Here is an 8,633-nt window from a genome sequence, read left to right on the forward strand (position 1 = left end):
ACTGTCTGGCTGTTCAGATATTTTTCTTGGGCTGAACGACAGTTGTGGTCCTTGTTTGTCTGATGGAATTTATGTGTTGCATTATCTTAAAACACACGTTTTTTCGGTGTTTCAATTCGTGTGTTTCTTAGGCATCTAACAACCATGTGCTAACTAGTCCAAAAACACGTGGTTTTTCCTATGTTGAAATCTGTTTGTTTTACATACAGCCAACAACCATGTGTTGACTAATGTTAAAACACACGTGTGTACAATAGACGGACTCTTTTGATTACTATTGCAAAGGGCAGTTTTGTTCTCGAAGCACGGTACGAAGATAACTCGTATTATATTATTACTGTAGAAGGAATTAGTTCCTTTCTTTTTACATCTCCTCACTTAATGTAATCATGATTATTATGATGTCCATTCGATCAGAGTTGAGCGGGTCCGATTGATTTCGTATCCTGCTTGCCTAGAATACTGCATAGTCCAAATTGATTACAACAACTATCGTACTCATGAATCACAAGTACAGTAAGCAGTTACTAGTTTGAGAAGAAGCGCTAGTTTTTTTCCCCTTCCAAATCCACACATAAGTGGTTTATGGGTGCATGTGCACATCAATTTTATCTGCTGATCCTATTAATACGGCATAATAAAACTTATCCAATAGTAATTCAAAAAAAAACTTATCCAATAGTCAAAATCCAACAGAGTAATCCGTAGTACAGTTTTGAACTTGCATATAAGCTTTTAGTTTTGCTTAATTTGGTTAATTAAAATGTGACCAGCGATGTATAGAAAGGGTGAAAGATAGCCATGCCATTAAATTTAGCAAGTTTGGCAACCTTATCCTTTCTACCCGTGCACTGAAGCTCAAGCAATGTCTACCTCTCAGTGATGATTGATGAGCACGTGCGTTGGTACATTGTAAAATATAAAAAAAATGCTATACAACATACATGTGTTTTAACACGAAAAAACAAGTAAATTTACAACACACGTGTTGCTGCCGGGAAAAGGGTAGAGGATCGGGAGCCTGCGAGGCGGCCGGCAGTGCCATATGTGCGTGCAGCTGTCGCAGAGGAAGAGGACGAAGCGGAGGCCGGAGACGGGCACAGGCGCACAGCAGCCCTGAAGAGTCTCCTCTGATTGGATGGATGGTCATGGCCTCTCCTGAAATGTGATTTGTGTTTTCATAGAAAAAAAATTGTTTTTTTGTGATATGTAATCTGTAGATTCGTGATATTGTGATTTGTGATTATCTGGAGGTAGAAAAAAACTGAAGGCTAGAGGCAGAAGAAAGGTAAAAGCTATTGGATCTTAATTCTATAGTGTAAAAAAATTCATGTGTTAAAACTGAATAAAACACATGGTTGATTGGTACACAGACTCAAAATATAACGCTATAATTCTCGTGCTCACTCAAATCCAATGGCGCAGATTATTGGGATCAGACCTCATCAATCATCCCTTGCCCAACCCCTAGCCGCGCGCGACTCTTCCTCTCCACCGACGCCGCCTCCCGCACGCGCAACTCCTCCTCGATCTTTCCCCCACGCAGTCACGCACGATCACCGGCGCAAGACGGCTCCTCGACCTCCAGGCGAGGGCCGCCGCCCAACGCCTCCAGGCGCTGCGCGGACCCAGGCGGGCGGCGGGGACTCGGCGGCCGCCGGGCGCCGGGCGTGGGCGGTGGGCAGCGCGCCTCTCGCCGTGCGGTGAGGCTCATCGGCAGCAAGAACCACGCAGCAGGGCGTCCGCCGGCCACAGGCGTCTGGCCGCTCGGCGACAGACAAGAGCAGGGCGACAATACGTCGGGTGAGTAGTACTATTAAACTCCCTTTTGCTCTTCAGATGAACATGGACGGCATCATAGGGATGTTGTACTGCAGTTTACGTGATCTACCATGGGGGAGAGGCGATAACCGTCAAGGTATTTGCTTGTGCCATGGGAGGTTTGCGGCTTCGTGGCTGTGATTTCGCGTGAACTGACACACTGATTTGCTGCCTTTTTCCCCTTGGCTGGTCAACTGCTCGACGAAATGCCATAGTCAAGTTGATGTTCCACTAGCTAGCTGCCGCAGAGAAACTCGCCTCAACTTTTGCTGGGTTACCTAGCTCTAATCACAGCTTGTACAATTGCCTCAGGCCCTCAGCTAAACTGTCTATCTTTGATCGCTAGATATTGCCCATAAGTGATGTGTTTTTATGGTCCTCTACTGTAATTGTAGTAGAACATCTCAAGGCACGTGCTCAAATGTTTTTTATAACTTTATAAGCTAAATGATTTTAGCTTGTTTGGCATATATAAATTAATCGGTGATATGCACTGACTACACGTAAAAAAAAATCACTGTTTCTGCAGTTTCGGTGCTCTCCTGTACTTAGGCTACTACTTTTTTTTGCAATTTAATTATTTTCATTCTGCTTATAACAACTAGATGTAGAATTGCCTTTGAATCGGTGTGATGTGTTTTTCATGTTACATTTCATTTGGCAAACAAGTACACAACTGCTTCTGAGGAGAGACTTTGGCAGCTCATTCAGAAGTTGAAAAAAGAAAGGTGTTAATCCCAAGCAGTGGAGACTTGGAAATTTTCAGCGCATGTTATGCTCACGGGTATGGAGCATCTGTTCTTTACAAACTTGTTCTGCTGCTTCCAGTTTATTATCTTTTTCATGAATTATATCTAGCTTTACAACCAAGCAGCCTAGATGCTAATAATCCGTACTTTTCAGGTTGTTTTTTCAGCCGGAACAGTGTTTTCCTCTCACGACAAATCAGCAGGAACAGTGTTTCGGCTTGTTTTTTCAGCGAAGCGAACGGGGCCTTAAGACATGAATGATAAGAAATTGCTCCCAAGAAGTGACGCATCTCTAAATCATCCATTCAAATTGTCTTGATTCAAGATAACATTGTAACTCACACGCAATACTGCTGTATCATTTTTTTAGTGATCCATTGCATTTCGGAAGGTGTGAACCCATTCTCAGTCTGTAGACTACTCCCTCTACTGTGGGCTGATTTGGTGTGAGAGAAAAATACTGTTTATTGGCTGATAAGCCATGACTTATAAGCCAAATACGACCCAGCGAACAGGCTGAGCAAAGAGAGCAATTAATGCACACGTCATTTCAAATTTCCAGCTGCTGCATGATTGCTTTGCAGGGATATAAGCGTCTTTTATCTTACCGGTTCCAATCCCAGAACGTCGAGAATTCTGGGATAGAGGGAGTATGTGTCATTTTTTGGCAGTGTGTCTTCTTTGGGGACTGTTTCTTTTCTGATTTAAAGGATATATCTGAATAGTGTCAAGCCCAGTGGCGATCATTTTTTCTTTCTTTCTTGTGTATCCAATAAGAGGAATATGCACTTCAACTTCTCTTGAATGAGTTCTTGCTGAATGAAGTTGCTCGGAATCTGCTTCCTAATGCAGATACGTAGTAGTGCTTTTAAGAGCATGCTAAGTAGACAAAGCAAATACACGTAATACAACAACCCTTGACTAGCCTTTAGGTTGGCTAAATCCGTTCTTTGCTACTTTGAGTAGGATAAACTGGAGAACCATTACAAACATGGATTATGAATGTGATGTAAAATGCATCTTATTGAGTCTTTCTGTCAGGCTGGTACCTGGTATTTGCATGATGCTATTATAGTATCTTGGCATCAACTAATATATAATTTTTTATTTAAATGTTCTTGCAGGTATATTAGAAGGAATCAGTTAGACGCTGGGTAAATGTTCTTGCAGGCGAAACAATTAGTTTGACAATTTTCTTTTGTTGCTCATCAGACTGCACAAGATAATATTGATCTTCAGACGACCATTCTTTCTAGCTTTGATCTAATCTTTATCGTCAAAGATATCAGCTTTTATATTCTAGCAGCTGAGACTAAGTGCAACTTCAAAATACAGCGAATAGCAAGCCACATTATCATGGTGCATGCCAGTTGTGCTGCAGCTTCATCCACAAACACTGAGGCAATTGAAGGAGAGAATTGGCTGAAAAGGTGTGACCCGTGTCGTGCGTGTATGTTGTAAATTTGATTTTATTTTCTTGTCTTCTACTACATAACCTCTTCAGGTAAAGTCATTTTTTTAATTTTCTGTATAGCCTTTTCAGAATGCACCTTTGCCTTCTAAAATGGTGATTGATTTCAGTAGCTTTTGAAAGACAAGACTTTTGTAAAACCAAAGTATTTCTCCAGTGTACTTAAAAAATACTTGACATCCAAACAGGGTTACATGTATTACTTTTTCTGAATAATGTGGCTATTGATTTGACTTTTAATTTAGACAAAAGAAAAAAATCATAGATCAATTTGATGGTATGATAGCCAAGTACACTTTGGATTTGCTGTGGACACTTTAACTTAATTTTTTGTTGGGTTACTGATATTCGGTCAGAAGGAGCATTTGGAGCTTCTGGCACTTTAACTTAATTTCTTGATAAGTCACAGATAATTGGTCATGGTTCCCGTCATCACATCAAACCACTGAAGATGGTTGGAGGCTTTTGTTGCCTCATTCTGGCTATATATGCATAGTGGAGTAGCTTATCTATATGAACTTTGGGCATTGTGGGGTTTCTCTTATCTCTTTTCTTGTTAGATATATCACTTGAAATTCAGTGTACAACAATATGATGTATATTTGACACAAGAAAATCTATGTTTGTCTAGCAATCTAAGCATGGTTGTTTCATGACTGAATGACTACCTCGATGATCATCTTTGCACAGTCATGGAGGAGTCACCAAAATTTAGGAGAAATCAGCCATCGTCAAGTCCTTCCTTGCTGATTGCAGTCATCCAGGCGTTCGCGAAGTATGATTTATTTTAGTTTTATGATTTTTTTTTTCTAAGTATTATCATCCAAGGATTATTTATTTTAGTTTTATGATTTATTTTTTTCTTGATTTCACCGTGGCGTTAGCACGGGCAATATACCAGTAATGTCTAATGTCTACCTCAGTGGTGAGCATGTGCGTTAGTACACTGTCAAATATAACTCTTGTTTATCCTTGACAGAAGGCCAAGCTACCTTCTATATATCTCTCTATATCAAAAGACCCCATCTGAATGCATCCGTCCACTAGGTCAGAAATGCTGCAACACAGAAACATCCACACTTACGACCACAGAAATATCCTTTGGTAACTGTATTTTTCCTTTGCTTCTTCTCGGCTATGAAGAAAATTAGTATGTGCCTGTGAGGCATCAGGAAGCCCATAAACATCCACGTTGGAGTTGAAAGCACATCTTTTGTTGGTCATTCGGCTCCAAGACATGGTCGGCCATGGGGAGAGCGAGGAGTGCACCAGGTGCAACCGCCTAGGCTCCGGTGTTCATCCCCAAGTACATTAGTCAGCCTAACTCTGATGTGTTCAAGAAGTGGTGGCGACGAACATCGTGGCGCCCCCCAAAATGCAAGCGTAAGGGTGTTAACTCACTGGTTATCTTAACCGCCCGGACAAACTAGAAGCATCCGAACCGCTGCGTGCTTGAGGGATGTAACCCAGATGTTCAGATGGTGCTACAGGAGATTGCTAAGCAAGCAGTGCTCTGGGTGATATGGTTGGTTACTGGCTGTTTACATCCTCACAGGGCACGTATGTGTTAAAAAAACTAACCCATGCCGTGGAGTTGGCTTGTAATCGGATTATTCATTCTGTCTTAATATATTGATGTGCAGCTCTCGTGCTTGTTCGAGAAAAAAGGCAGAGGATAGGGAAGAGGTTTCATGGCGGTTCAGATGTCGCACAAACCTATGCATAACGGAGAGAGATATGTACCACCCTCGTTTTTCATGTTAATGCAATACATTCTGTATAACTGTGAAATATCCACATGTTTTGTGTACGCATGTGAAACGCGCGCTAGCAATGGCGGGAGATCAGTAGGTGGCTATGCGTGGTGGTTAATTGCTCACAGCTGTAGGCGAGGTGATGATGTACCATTGAACAAAAGGCTAAGTAAATGTCCCATTGCATAGGCATCAACTTTTCTTTTCTTTATCTAATATAGAACATAAGAAGATTTTCTTGACTATAACACGGAGGGTGTATATAATTCACGATTTAGTGGTGAATGATGGTGAAAAGCAGAGGGGGTGAATTAATCTGGTCACAGAGCTGGAGCGGTAAAAGTGGGCGCTCACTACAATACATCCACTCGTAGCCGTTCACTTGTCATCACATCCCATCTCCTTTCTCCTCTTCTTCTTCACGCCATTTCACATGCTCCATTCCGTTTCCTGTTCCTCGTAGCACCAACGAGTCAAAGGTTTGCAACCACGATCGATCTCTTAAATCTCTCTCTTTTACTCTGATGAAGATTACCGTGTTGTTGCTAGTACTAGTATAGACTGTAATGCACTACTTACACTACTCAAGTAAATTAATAATAATACGTAATAAAGATGGATGTTCGGTGTTTGTTGATGCATGTGGTGTAGCAGGTGCAGAGTGACCATGGTGAAGATCTGCTGCATTGGCGCGGGGTACGTGGGCGGGCCGACGATGGCGGTGATCGCGCTCAAGTGCCCGGCCATCGAGGTGGTGGTGGTGGACATCTCGCAGCCGCGCATCGCCGGGTGGAACAGCGAGCGCCTCCCGATCTACGAGCCGGGGCTGGACGACGTCGTGAGGCAGTGCCGGGGCCGCAACCTCTTCTTCAGCACTGAGGTGCACCGCCACGTGGGCGACGCCGACATCGTGTTCGTCTCCGTCAACACCCCGACCAAGACCTGCGGCCTGGGCGCCGGCAAGGCCGCCGACCTCACCTACTGGGAGAGCGCGGCGCGCATGATCGCCGACGTCTCCTGCTCCGACAAGATCATGGTGGAGAAGTCGACGGTGCCCGTCAAGACCGCGGAGGCCATCGAGAAGATCCTGGTGCACAACAGCCGCGGCGTGCGGTACCAGATCCTGTCAAACCCGGAGTTCCTGGCGGAGGGCATGGCGGTGCAGGACCTGTTCACGCCCGACCGCATGCTCATGGGCGGCCGCGAGACCCCCGAGGGCCGCGCCGCCGTCGCGAAGCTCTGGGACGTGTACGCGCAGTGGGTTCCATCGGACCGCATCATCACCACCAACCTGTGGTCCGCCGAGCTGTCCAAACTCGCCACCAACGCCTTCCTGGCGCAGCGCATCTCCTCCGTCAACGCCATCTCCGCGCTCTGCGAGGCCACGGGCGCCGACGTCACCGAGGTGGCGCACTCCGTGGGGAGGGACGCCCGCATCGGCCTGCGCTTCCTCTCCGCCAGCGTCGGCTTCGGTGGCTCCTGCTTCTAGAAGGACATCCTTAACCTCGTCTACATCTGCGAGTGCTACGGCCTCCCCGAGGTGGCCGCCTACTGGCGGGAGGTCATCCGGATCAACGACCACCAGAAGAGCCGCTTCGTCAACCGCGTCGTCTCCTCCATGTTCAACACCATCGCCGGCAAGAAGATCGCCGTGCTCGGGTTCGCCTTCAAGAAGGACACGGGGGACACCCGCGAGACGCCCGCCATCGACGTCTGCAACGGCCTGCTCGGGGACAAGGCCGTCATCAGCATCTATGACCCGCAGGTGACCGGGGAGCAGGTGTCGCGGGACCTCGCCATGAACAAGTTCGACTGGGACCACCCGCGCCACCTGCAGCCGCTCAGCGCCACCGACCTGGCCAAGCAGGTCGCCGTCTCGCCGGATGCTTACGAGGCGGCGCGCGACGCGCACGCCGTCTGCATCCTCACCGAGTGGGACGAGTTCAGGACGCTCGACTACAAGCGCATGTTTGACGCCATGCACAAGCCGGCATTCATCTTCGACGGCCGCAACGTCGTCGACCCAGCCAAGCTCCGGGAGATCGGGTTCGTCGTCTACGCCATCGGCAAGCCGCTTGACGATTGGCTCAAGGACATGCCAGCCGTCGCATGATCCATCGATCGATCCATCTGCAGGACTCCTTACACCTCCTCTGATCCGATCCTGCTATTCATCATTAATTAGGTTTCCCTGTTAATTTCATTGTGTTCTCATTTCACAGCTTTTTACTTACAAGTAAGCTCGATATGCCGACATGTTTTGTACTTAGGTATATATAAATCTTTTTTTTTGCATACCTGCTACTAATAATATGTGTATAAGTTTTGTTTTGTTCGTAGCTTCATTTATATAATATATATGCATTTCAGTGTGTGTGAAACATTGGCAAACCATTGATCCTGTTTCATGTCACGAAATTGAGTTAACCTGGATATAAATTACTGGTCATCTGAGCTAACGGATCTTGCGGCAATGTAGTTTCACGGATATAAATTAACAATTTATAATTGTTTCTATAGTCAGACAAGCACTACCCCAGTTATCGACATCACTGTCGGTTCAAAATCCGTCTTCACTGCCAGATTTTGAACCGGCAGTGGCATGTCGGCAGTGATGCTCGCTAGCTACTGCTGCCGGTGCTTCACCCGACAGTGATAAGATTTAGAAAAACAAAAAAAAGCAATCCAACAAGCACGTTGGCTGGAGCATGCTTGTTACCGCCGCTGCCGCCACCATGCTCGCTGGCTACCGCCGCCACTACATCAAGCATTTCATCCAAGAAAAAAATCCATACATCACATATAAAGGATGTATTCAACACATTAGAAAAACTCATC

At 45.6% G+C, this 8,633-nt stretch overlaps 1 pseudogene; it reads left to right on the plus strand.

Moving 5' to 3' along the window:
• The first annotated feature begins 1,435 nt into the window (after window positions 1-1,435).
• LOC136522958 (UDP-glucose 6-dehydrogenase 2-like) lies at window positions 1,436-8,090 on the plus strand (annotated as a pseudogene).
• The last annotated feature ends 543 nt before the right edge of the window (window positions 8,091-8,633 follow it).

The sequence above is a fragment of the Miscanthus floridulus genome, chromosome 2 (genome assembly GCF_019320115.1).
Source record: "Miscanthus floridulus cultivar M001 chromosome 2, ASM1932011v1, whole genome shotgun sequence".
NCBI lineage: Eukaryota > Viridiplantae > Streptophyta > Magnoliopsida > Poales > Poaceae > Miscanthus > Miscanthus floridulus.